At 38.2% G+C, this 13,342-nt stretch overlaps 2 pseudogenes; one reads left to right on the top strand and one right to left on the bottom strand.

Annotated features, from left to right (window-relative positions):
- The first annotated feature begins 2,077 nt into the window (after positions 1-2,077).
- LOC117215915 lies at positions 2,078-10,102 on the top strand (annotated as a pseudogene).
- Positions 10,103-11,226: 1,124 nt separating this feature from the next.
- On the bottom strand, positions 11,227-13,296 carry LOC117215916 (annotated as a pseudogene).
- Between the last annotated feature and the right edge of the window lie 46 nt (positions 13,297-13,342).

A 13,342-nucleotide genomic window follows, 5' to 3' on the forward strand; every position in this document is an offset into this window, starting at 1 on the left:
CGACGTCTCGATCAACTCTGACCCTCGCCAATGCATTCCTGCTCGGTCGTGCTCGCTCTTGCTCTCGTCCTCTCACACACACACACACACGCACACACGCACACGCACACGCACACGCACACGCACACGCACACGCACACACTTTCTGGCTCACATGCTCTGGCCTCTCGATTGCCACTCCTTGAAATATGAAACCGTACTTCTGTTTTGACGCTGTTTATCTTTTCTCGCGTCACTGTTACTAGGCGCTCTTGGATGTAAACAAACTACAAAAAGACGACGTACACGGTGTTTTCTAATTTCAGCCGATCTTCAATCAAAGCTATTCTACGATATTACAGAATTATATTTCCCCCTTTTTAATTAATTATATGTCGGAGAAGCAGGGGGGATAGGGTTGTCGGTGTTTGAGGAGTCTTCGTTGAAGGTAGCCATCGTTGCGGTGTAACGAAGATACGATTTATTGACACAGGTATGAATAACACAGGTTTGACAATCTATCACGGCGGTGAGACGTTCGCGACACTAGTGGCAGTGATCTCAGGTTCAATAACGAATCCGCGGTCAACGGGATGACAGATAGGCGTTCTCGCTGAATCTAAGTCTGACTCGTAAACGATAATTGCTGAGCGTAAAGACGTTACTCTTTAGTCGACGGGAGCGCGTCAAAGAATGCGCGTCCCGTCCCGATTATTCCACAGAGGAAAACTATACTGGGGTGTGTCTAAGGACACGAGATCATCGGATTCGTCGAGGAAAGCCTTCGTTTAGGAAGTAAGGGAAATTGACGTTGCTGCTAATTGGTCAATCTCCATATCGGTGGTTAGAAAAAGATGCTAGCCGCCCTCGAGGGAAAGTTGCTAGTGGGAGACGCCGTTCGTTAAAAAATATGTCTCCCCTATCTTCCCGTAGCTGGGACAAAGACTGTTTGTCTGTTTGAAGGACTTTAGTTAACTAAACCTTAAGATTTATTACGGGCCCTCGGGCTAGCCGAACATGTACTGCGGAGACGCATCGACATCTGGCAATCATCTTACTCGAAGAATAGGGTCTGCGTGTGGCGAGCCACGGGACGGAAACCGTTGGAATGTTTACTGTCGCGTGTCGCCACGAATATTTCTTTTAAGGAGGGCTATAGAATTACTCCATACCTTTGTTAGACAAAGCGTTCATCCCTTGGCCGCGACTACGTTAGGCGACGGACTGTCGCCTCGAGCCAAAGCTCGCTATCACTAATCTCGAACAATTACAATCGGATTGAACAACTACAATTGTTTAATTACAGCTATAGTAGACTCTAGGTTATAATGTTGCGGGATTATCCAAAATTCCAAAAGCTCCGGTGTTCTTTCATCTCCGACAAATATAAGTACTGTCGAGAGACGCTCGTACAAACGTATTCGTAAAAACAGTGTATGATTGCTCGCATATGACTCGATAACTCGTATAACTCCGTTAATTACCGTTAATAACTCGTGAAACTCGAATTATAACTGACTCGCTCGCGACTGCTTCCTCTTATTGATAAATGATTTTTTGTCTATTACACGCCTGTCAGATTTCTTTACGAGCAGAACTGTAGCAAGTGCTATTGTAGCAGAATACAAAAAAATGATGCGTGCCTATGTGGGTGTCACGTTTATCTGCAGTTACGAAAATCTGAACTTTAGAAAGAGAACGTTGTTGTGGAAGTAATGATAAGTAAAGTGCGAGTGTTTGTGTAAATTCATATTTTTATAAATTGAAAAAATTAAATCTGAGCAGACGATTGTTTTATTATAAATGTTATAAGGAGTACTATATCTTGTATATTTCATACCTCGTTCGGTCTAATACTTCATATATGAAACCTATAGTGGTCATTGTTATCTATATTCATTCAATTAATATTTATTATTAATATTTATATTGAAACAATTTATGTTTATGTCTATGTATGAAGCATAAAAGTTTCAGCAACTATATGGTACGTGGTATTAGCATTATGCTAGGCATTATTTTACATTAGTCTTTGATTCCCGCTCTCTCGCCTGCGCGAATGAGAAGGATTAGGTTCTTACTTCGTTGGAATTGAAACTTATAACTCAACTTAATATGCCTTCGCAATTACTTAACTTGTGACTTAGAGAGTACACGTAGATACCCCGACCATTACACTAAACGATTGTATGTGCCAGTTTATAAAATATGTACGTTGTCATTTACTATATAACATTTAAACCTGGCGACGTGGTAAATGTAAAGATTACAAATATTGATAAACTGAATGATTTCGTTAATGTACAACTTGGTAAATTTAATGTTCAAATTCCACCAGATCATATATCTGACGAAGATCTAAGTCCCTTACAAAAGCTGAAAGTCGACAAAGAAGTAGAAGCAAGAGTCTTGTTCCTTTATATAGGCCGAAAAAAGTATATCTCACTTTGAAAAGGTCTTTAATAACGAGTGACTTGCCCATTTTAGGAAACATACAAGACGCGAAAATTGACTCGAAACACCACGCAACTATCGTTCAAATACATAAGCGTGGAATATTGGTAAAGTTTTTCGGGGATGTCAAAGGTTGGATTCCACATACTGCCCTCGAGCTGGAAACATCTAACGTAAATTGAAACTATTCAGCTGGACAAACAATTTTGGTAAAAATTCAAACAGTGAACACAGATTCGGGAAAAGTAGTTCTAAATGTGGCTAATCAAGACATAAAAGTTGAAGAAGCAACATTCGATATTGGTGAAGAAGTAGAGGGCACAATAATAGAATCATCCGCTCAGGGATTATATTTAAGAGTCAGTAGATATAAAGGACAAACTGTTAGTACAGGATTTTTACTAGATGGTCACATGTCACCTTGTATGGAGATTGCAGCTCTACTAGCATCAAAATATGTTTCTGGTCATACACTTTCAGCTCTTCTATTTGCTACAGTACCTAATTTAATTTTAACTAGGACTTTTGCAACTCAAGGAAGGTACAGGAATTTTGAAAAACTGAAAATAGGAGACTGTATACCTTGTACGATCAAGGATATGGGTATAAGACTGGTATAAGACTTATTTTTCCAGTTGCAGAATATACGCCATTTGGATATGTGTCCCATAGTAACGTTAGTAATTTTAATCTACTGCACACAAACCAAATTTTATTGGCAAAAATATTTTCTATTAACAGGAAAGAACAACAATTAAGACTAACATTACCGCTAAAGAAAATATACATTGAATCCATTGATCCTGTATTTTAATAAATTAGTAGAACTTTCAAGGAATTCATATTACAAAAACAGACCCATTGCATCTGTCAAATTAGGGCAGAGAGTTACTGGAGAGATTGAAAAAATTACGCCTGATTGGTTGGTTGTTCAATTGCAGAATAACTTGCTAGGTATAGTGTCTAAGAATCATTACTCTGAGAATAAAAAAATAGGGGACAAAATTTCTGGGACGATTATATGGAAAAATTACGTACACGAGCTTGTCCAATCGACCACGTTATCGTTAATAATGCATAAGTGCCAAAATAAGTGCCAAACAAAATAAGCAAATACAATTTCCTGACGGTAAATTGCTACGTGGTAGAATCTTAATGGTGACAAATTGGTTTATCCTGATGCTCCTTCAAGGTATTGGCAACGGAACTTTAGCTGCGATACCTGTACGTCGTCACATAAATAGTTTACTGCCAGATCTAACACCTTATACTATTCATTCTAAAATTAAATGTTACACCTCATTAAATTTCAAAAAATCCGATATTATGCCTCTCAGCGTCATAAAATCTGCATTTGAAAAGAAGTGTTGTGTGAGAGAGAAATCGGATGATAATAATAACTTAAAAAGAAAGAAGCAAAATCAAGAGTACGTGGCACTCGCCAAAAAAATAAAAATTGAAAAGTTACGGGAAGACGAAACATGAAAAACAAAGGGAAACGAAACAGAGAAAAACCAGAGAAAGATTTAGAAAAGGAATATTCAAAGAGAATGTGTGTTGAACAAACAGGAGAAGAAAAGATTAAACTGGAAGATACCAAAGCTTCCGAAGAAGATTTGAAATATGCTGACTCAACTCTCCTTCAGGATAAAGAGTCATCTTGCGATAGTGAAGATGAAGTAGAAGAAAAACCAAATCTGAGAAATAAGAAATTATGTGCCGCTGAACGTCGAGAACAAAAAAGACAGGAGAAACGTGAAATACGTCAAAGAGAAGAAGCACTCGCCAATAACCAGTTACCAAATTCTGTACATCAGTTCGACAGATTAGTTTTAGCTAGTCTAGACAGTTCAATAGTATGGTTACAGTATATGGAATATCATTTACAAACAACAGAAATCGAGAAAGCAAGAGCAGTTGCAAGAAGAGCGGTGAAAACGATTAATTTCAGGGAACAGAAGGAAAAATTAAACGTTTGGAAGGCTTGGTTGAATTTGGAGTCTAAATTCGGATTTCCTAAAGCACTGAATGATGTTTTTCAAGAGGCAGTGAAGTCTAACGATTCACTGAAAGTATACAGTCACATGTTGACTGTTCATGTCGAGGCTAGCAGGCAGATGGAACTAGAGAAAACAATTAATATCATGATTGGAAAATTTAACTGTATTCCCGAGATGTGATTTAATTGTGGAGAAGGGTTGCTAAAAATGGGTTTGAGGGACAAATCGAGGCATATTATGCAGAGAGCATTCCAATCTTTGCCAGCATCTGAACGTATGTACACTACAGAAATAAAGAGAGAGCAGTAACTCTGTTTGAGCAAATTCTAAGTTCTTATCCGAAACAGGTGGATATATGGTCTTGTTATGTTGATTCTTTAGTTAAATCTAATGATACTGATATAGCAAGGTAAAAATATTTTTTCAACTATATTTTGTCTTTTTAATTTCATACAGAATTTATCTTCTAATAATTTGTATTTACAGGAAAGTTCTAGAGAGAGCAGTTGTTCAGGCATTACCGCCTAGAAAGGTAAAGATCCTCTTTAAAAAGTTCATCAATTTTGAAGAACGAGTTCTGCCCGAGCAGTCGAGCTATGCGTACGTAAAACATAGTGCCTCAGACATTGTGCGACAAGAGTAGAGCAACAGAACCAATCGAGGATGGAAAAAGTACCATCAATAAGAATACTAAACAAAGGAGAAACATACACTATAAGCAGGGCAGTAGACCAACAGAGCCCAATTAAAACAAGAGAAGTACAGGACTGCGCAAATACAAAAGAAATAGAAATGGAAATAATACAAGAAGACGACGTAAAGAGCAATACTAACAAGGACCTACCACAACATAACGAAAGTTGGAGAACTGTAACTCCCAGCAAAAAAAGAAAAATAAACACAAACACAAACGATAGGAGGACCACAGAAACAGAAAGTCAACAATGGCTACAAGAAATTCCTACACAAAACTCCTTCAGCTCACTGACAGAAGAGATGGACACAGACCCTACAGAAAAACCAAGAACACACACTCCCAAGCCACCACCAATCTACATAGACGCAAAAATAATAGACCCCCTCATTGATCTGCTAAACAGCACGGCAGGAAAAGAAAACTGCACTATCAAACAGCTCAAACTGGACCAGGTAAAAGTACAAACTAATACCCCAGAAACCTACAGAAAAGTAACTAAAGCGCTAAAGGAAGAAAACGCTGGGTATCACACTTACCAACCCAAATCCGACAAGAGCTGCAAAGCAGTAATCAGAGGTTTACACTCCAAAACAAATACAAACAAAATATGCGAGGAATTGGCCAAGATTGGACACCAGGTAAGAACGATCAACAATTTAGCCAGATTTGACACTAAGCAACCACTACCGCTATTCCTAATAGAGTTAGAACCGAAAAGCAACAACAAAGAAAAATTTGAAATTAAAAAAATCTCAAACACAATAATCACAGTCGAGCCACCCAGACATAGAAAAGATATACCACAATGCATGCGGTGTCAACAATACGGACACACAAAAAACTACTGCAACAGAAGCCCGGCGAACACAAGCCAGCTACAAAGGCTGCGTAGTCAGAAAACAACTACAAAGCAAACTCTTCCCGCCGATTCGAAACAGGACACACAACAATTTCCACACGCAACAAGACAACACAGAATCTATGTCAGCACCAAATACACAGCATGTAATGAACAATAACCACACTAACACCAATACCGTCAAAAACCGAAGCTACGCGCAAATAGTCAACCGGTCGTCACCCCTAGATAATCAAGAATAGAACAACCACAGCAACGACGCTACAGAAATCAAAGAGTTAATAAAACATTCCATAAAAAACACCGAAATACTCACAAAAATGATAAGCGAACAAAACGAACTCCTCAGACAGCAAACACAGCAGATAACAGACATGTTACAATTACTTACTAACGTGATGAGCAAAAAATAAAAATAGACACGCTTAAAATAGCAACCTGGAACTCTAACGGCCTACAACAAAGGGCCCTAGAAACTAAAACATTCCTGTATAGCAACAACATCGATATACTACTCGTTTCAGAAACACACCTCACAATGAAAAGCTATATAAAAATACCGCACTACACCATATGCGACACCAAGCATCCTCCAGGGAAAGCACACGGAGGGATGGCAGTAGTAATAAAAAACATTAAACATCACCTACACAGTCAGGTCAGTAAGGAACATATACAAGCAACCACCGTTACCGTACAGACTAACAGCAACCAACTGCAGTTGTCAGCAGTATACGTACCGCCGCGACACAAAACTACAACGCAAATGTGGGAAGAGTACTTTCGACACTTAGGTGACAAGTATATTGCAGCGGGAGACTACAATTCAAAGCACACACTATGGGGATCAAGAATCACTACACCTCGAGGTAGAACCTTGGAAAAATACATTAGAAACAATAACCTCAGTATATTATCCACAGGAAGACCGACATACTGGCCGACAGACCTGAGCAAAATACCTGACCTGCTAGACTTTGCAGTTACAAAGGGACTAAACGCAAATAAACTAAACATAGCACCCAGCCTCGAGCTTACCTCCGACCATACGCCCATAATAATTGAATACAGAAACAAACCAATACTTTACAGCAGCACAGAGAAGCTATGCAATAAAACCACCAAATGGCAAATATTCAAAGAAATAATAGAGAGCAAAATCAGCTGCAACATCCCACTGAAAACACCTGAACACATCGATCAAGCAGTAACAACATTCACAGAAACTATCCAAGAAGCAGCAAGGGCAACCACTATACCTGAAACAACCAACAGACAAACAAAAACAGTTCCACTAGACATCCTCGAAAAAATTAGAGAAAAAAGAAAAGCGAAAGCAAAATGGCAAAAACAAAGAACAAAAGAAAACAAAAAACACCTAAACAAACTCACAAAAGAAATAAAAGACAAAATAAAAGAGCACAATAACAACGAGTTCACAAAGTTCATCGAGTCACTATCTGCTCACGAGAACTACAACTACTCCCTATGGAAAGCCACAAAAAAAATAAAGAAGACAATAAAACTGGTACCAGCAACCAGAAGAATGGGCAAGAAGCAACGAAGAGCAAGCTGAAGAATTTTCCAACCACCTATGCAACACATTCACCCCACACAATATCAACAACAGCAACCACAATAGCCATACGGACGAGGACGCGCTAACTACTAGTACACCAACTGACAATCACTACACCATACCCAAAGCAACAGCACAAGAAATCAGAAACATAATTGAGAAAACAAAAAATAATTAAGCACCAGGAATCGACCTAATTAAAGGCAAAATCTTAAAAAACCTTCCGCCAAAAGCAATAAGACAAATCACAATAATAGTTAACGCAATACTAAGAATACAATACTTTTCAAAAACTTGGAAACTGGCACAAATCATAATGATACCCAAACCAGGCAAGGACCCACACGAAATCAAATCCTACCGACCAATCTCACTACTTCCGATGTTCTCTAAGATACTAGAGAAAATAGTTTACTATTTGGGGATAAACCCCATAATAGAGAAGAATCAGCTAATACCGGATCACCAATTCGGATTCAGAAACAAACACTCCACAATAGAACCAGCGCACAGACTCGTCAATGAAATCTTACAGGCGCTGGAAACAAAACAATACTGCACGGCACTCTTTATGGATATCGAAAAAACATTCGATAAAATAAACCACACTAGCCTACTTCAATCAATCAGGAAACAGTTCCCGGAGCAGAGATACCAATTAATCAAATCATACTTAAGAAGCTTCATAGTAAAAATCAAAGACACATACTCTGAAGTTAAAGAAATCAAGGCAGGAGTTCCGCAAGGAAGCGTCCTAGGACCAATTTTATACACATCATACACGGCCAACATACCAACAACTAACAATAGCAAAATACTGACATTCGCGGATGACACAGCTGTACTAGTCAGGCACACTAACCCTGCAACAGCAGTTACACTACTACAAGAACATATCGCAAAAATAGAAAAGTGGCTTCAAGCAAAACAAATTAAAGCAAACCCCGATAAATGCAACCATATTACATTCACACTGCGAAAACAGAAACCACCAAACATTGTACTAAATGGCACACACATAATACAAACAAGGCAAGTCAAATACTAAGAATCCAATACTTTCCTAAACTGTGGAAACTAGCACAGGACATAATGTTACCTAAACCAGGCAAAGAACCACACCAAACTGCATCTTACAGACCAATATCATTACTTCCTGTGTTTTCCAAAATACCAGAGGAAATAATATGCAACCGCATAAAACCAATAATATAGAAGGAAAAATTAATACCAGATCACCAATTTCGATTCAGAAACATACACTCCACTATAGAGCAAATGCACAGGCTCATTAAAGAAATAATACTAGCATTAGAAAACAAACAATACTGTACAGCCCTCTCTATGGACATAGATAAAGCATTTGACAAAATAAACCACGAAAGCCTACTACAAACAATCAGGAAACAATTTCCGGAGCAAATATACCAATTAATAAAATCTTACTTAAGCAGCAGAACCTTCGTAATAAAAATCAAGGGCACATACTCTGAAGTTAAAGACATAAAGGCAGGGGTTCCGCGAGGAAGCGTCTTAGGATCAATACTATACACAAAACATACCAACAACTACCAATAGCAAAATACTGACACTCACGGACGACACAGCTGTACTAGTCAGGCACACTAACCCAGAAACAGCAGTCAAATTACTACAAGAACATATCACAAAAATAGAAAAGTGGCTGCAAGATAAACAAATAAAAGCAAACCCCGATAAATGCAACCATATTACATTCACACTGCGAAAACAGAAACCACCAAACATTGTACTAAATGGCACACACATAATACAAACAAGGCAAGTCAAATACTTAAGACTCCACTTAGATACACGACTCACATGGAAACAGCATATTAAAGCAACAACAGACAAAATACAGATGGCAAGGAGACAAATGTACTGGCTAACAAGTCGAAAATCCAAACTAAGCATAGAAAACAAACTAAAAATATATAAAATGGTCATAAAATCAATCTGGACGTACGGAATAGCACTATGGGGAACAGCAGCAATGAGCCATATAACCAAAATAGAGGCAACGCAATCTAAAATACTCAGAACAATAGTAAACGCGCCATGGTACGTTAGAAACGAGAACATTCGGAAAGACCTGGGAATACCAATGGTCAAGGAGGAGATTAACAGAAGTGCAAGAAGGTACAGAGAAAGAATACCCAAACAAATACAACGCACCCAAACCGGCTGGCAGCGGAAACGGTCGACACATCAAGCATAAAAAGAAGATTAAAAAGGAAACACCTAACAGATCTCACAAGGACATAACCTAACAAACACGATAATGGTACCCCGCTGGGGGTAGCCACCCACATGTTATATTAGTATACCGCTATAATATTTTACCAAATGTCCTACTGGACAAATTGTAAAAATTTAAATAAATAAATAATAAAAAAAATTTTGAAGAGCAGCATGGTACTGAGGAAGACATGACTCGTGTTCAAGAAATGGCTGTAGAATATGTAGAGAAGCAGTGTACAAAATGATTAAAAATAATAAAACATTTTGACACATATTTCATTACATCACGTGAGCAAAACCTATGTTACGTGGCGCAAGATGATCCGTGCGACGTCCTTCATTGTCGGACCGTCAAAACCCAAGCACCATTAAACAGGCCCTCAATAAATCTAAGGCCCCACCATAAAACTTTAACTTTTTAACGTCATTATTTTAACACATGTTTTAAGTTAATCCTTTTGTCCTGGAGGACTTTTTAAGCCTAGAAAGGTTTTCGGTTTATAGAGGGTTATTGGAAAGGTCCTTAGGCTTATTAGGCGCTCTTAAAAATTACGGAGACTGCGGGCAGTGACCTAACGGAAAAAGTGGATATTTATCTAACGGAAAATCCGGCTTTTTCCGGATTTTTTGTAAACAATGACACCCCCTAGCAAGGTTGGTAGGAGGTTTCCGTCTCCTCTCACCACTCATTAACATGACTGAAACCAATAGGCATCACATATCGTTACTCTCACCTTATTAACGAAAAGTGTGAGAAACGAATCCGCTTTCTTCGTTCAAGAAAACACACCCACACCGAGCTTTCCTCCGTAATTGCATGAGATCGGAACATCAGTCTCCTCTATTGCTACGTCAACTACAAAGAATACTGTGCATGTGTATCGCATCTTCATACGCCAAATCGTCGTCTACGACATATATCATACGCAACGGCGTAAGTTCGTTGTATCAATTTGTTGAAAATATATAGTTTATAATCCTGTTAATCGCAGCGCTATATCACCTCAACCACCTCTATTATCTTAACGGAAATCAGGAGATCGATCTATTCGCGACGTCGATTATTATAATCGTAACGGGAATTTACGACTCCCGCTGATGTGTTTCCGCGCGATTACGTCTCCCCGCGATTGATTGAAAATACAACCTTAATTACACAATACCTAAAACAGTCCAGTTATGTAAAGTTTTCTACCACATATACAAAATACTATTAATATTGATACAGATAAAAATGAAAAAAGTAATAATAAATTGACATATTTACAATTTCTCTGATCTCAAGTGCGTCCTTTTTATTGATTATTCTGTAATGACAAAAACAGGAATATGTCTAATCAAAAATCTTTTAGTACGTTTGGGACGCAACTGCTCCATTGTGCAGCAGTAGTTTTAGCTAATCGATCGTTACAACCACGTCCGCGCTATTGACTTCTTCAGAGGTCTCGGCGACATTTGAATTGTGCCTGAAATTGTACAATTTGGTTTTGTAGGTACCCAGGTAAATACCCTTGTCCAAGAAGTCTTCGTTTTTGTACTTCCCGTTCGTGGTTATTATGTTTTGCGTCGATCTTCTTAAACATATTTTTTAAGGTAATCCATGCTGCATCATGAAGACATTAAATAATGTAGATTTATATTGTTTCGACTCGAGATCTCTACCGATTCATTTATGTGATGCTCTGTATGAAGTGTATCATCGATCAATTTGAAGAGAGACACGATTTGAATTTTTGGACGAACTACAAATTTTTAATAGTTAGTAGCCAAAATTGAGAAGCTAAATCAAAATCCGCGCGGTCACCGTCTACTTCTTCATAAATGTAGTCATAGACTATGGACATAAAAATATGGATCGTACCATAGGTCTATGGTTTATTCATCTCTGGATATAATGTTCTTGATTCGTGATGTAGTCGCGCGTGGGTTGCCTCGTTGCTTATTGCCCCGGTGTAGCTGATTCCTCCATCTGGTTTAGGATCAGTTGCCTGCAGCTTGTGAAGCAAAAAAATCAGAGACTGTTGAAGAATTTTGAAGATAGATCTGTCTTATACTGTTCATTCTAAAATAAAACGATATATTTCATTAAGTTCCACAGAATAAATTATTGCGCCTATTTGCATGGTAAGATTTGCTTTCGAAAAGAAATACTATGTAAAAGACAAGTTGTGCGATAATAATAACCAAAAAGGGTTGATATTTCTAATTTCATAGTGTGCTTACTTCATAAATGAAATTTTGGGGGTGTCCTGGAGAAAGTACTTGTTACGTTCGGATACTGGCAAAGATTGCAATGCTCTCTGCATAATGTGCCTCGATTTTTAATAATCCTTCTCCACTATTAAATCATGTCTCGGGAATATGTTTAAACTTCCCAATCATGGTATTAATTGTTTTTTCTAATTCCATCTGCCTGCCAGCCACGACACGAACAGCCAACATGTGACTGTATATTTTCAGTGAACCGTTAGACCTCACTGCCTCTTGAGAAACATCATTTAATGAGTCAGGAATTCCAAATTTCGATTCTAAATTCAACTAAGCCTTCCAAACGTTTAATTTTTCCTTCTGTTCCCTGAAATTAGTCGTTTACACCGCTCTTGTCGCGACTGTTCTTACTTTCTCTATTTCTGTTGCTTGTAAACGGTATGCCGTATACTGTAGCCATACTATTGAACTGTCTGGATTAGCTAAAACTAATCTGTCGAACTGATCTACAGAATTTGATAACTGGTTATTGACGAGCGCTTCTTCTCTTTGACGAACTTCACGTTCCTTCTGTGTTTTCTGTTCTCAACGTTCAGCGGCACTTAATTTCTTATTTCTCAGTTTTGGCTTTTCTTCACAATCGCTAGATGACTCTTTAGGCTGGAGGAGAGTTAAATCAGGGTTGTTATCCCAGTAAAATCCATACGCAAATATCCTTGGCTTCCGCTCGTTATCGTCACCATTATTAACATTGTTAAGCGCATATCTCAAATCTTGTTTGGAAGGTTTGGTATATTTCAGTTTAATCTTTTCTTCTCCTGTTCGTTCAACACACGTTCGTTTTTCTCTGTTTCGTTTTTTATCTTTGGTACTTCTTGTAACTTTTCAATTGTTATTCTTTTGGCGACTACCATGTTCTCTTGATTTTGTTTCTTTCTTTTTAAGTTATTAATATCATCCGATTTCTCTTCCACACAATAATGGAAGATAGTGTCACGTAGAAGACACAGGAAATCACGAAATTAACGGATCATGTCTTGTGAATTTGAAGTGTGTAGGACGTAATAGATGCCAAAAAAAAAAAACACTCGGAGATATTTAAACAGTATATTTATTAACAATTCTCTCTTTCGACACTTTGCGTAGAACTCGCGATTACACTTGACGATTCGCAATTCTCGGTTACAACTGATAGACGATGAGTTAAGGTGGCGATTGAGCAAAGTGCGCGATATAAATTAAGATGATGACTACTCAAGGAACGTAGAGGAACTGTCCTTCTGTGACGATGACGCTGCGGAGGT

Source organism: Bombus bifarius, unplaced genomic scaffold, assembly GCF_011952205.1.
Source record: "Bombus bifarius isolate JDL3187 unplaced genomic scaffold, Bbif_JDL3187 scf7180000009863_frag, whole genome shotgun sequence".
Classification (NCBI taxonomy): Eukaryota; Metazoa; Arthropoda; class Insecta; order Hymenoptera; family Apidae; genus Bombus; species Bombus bifarius.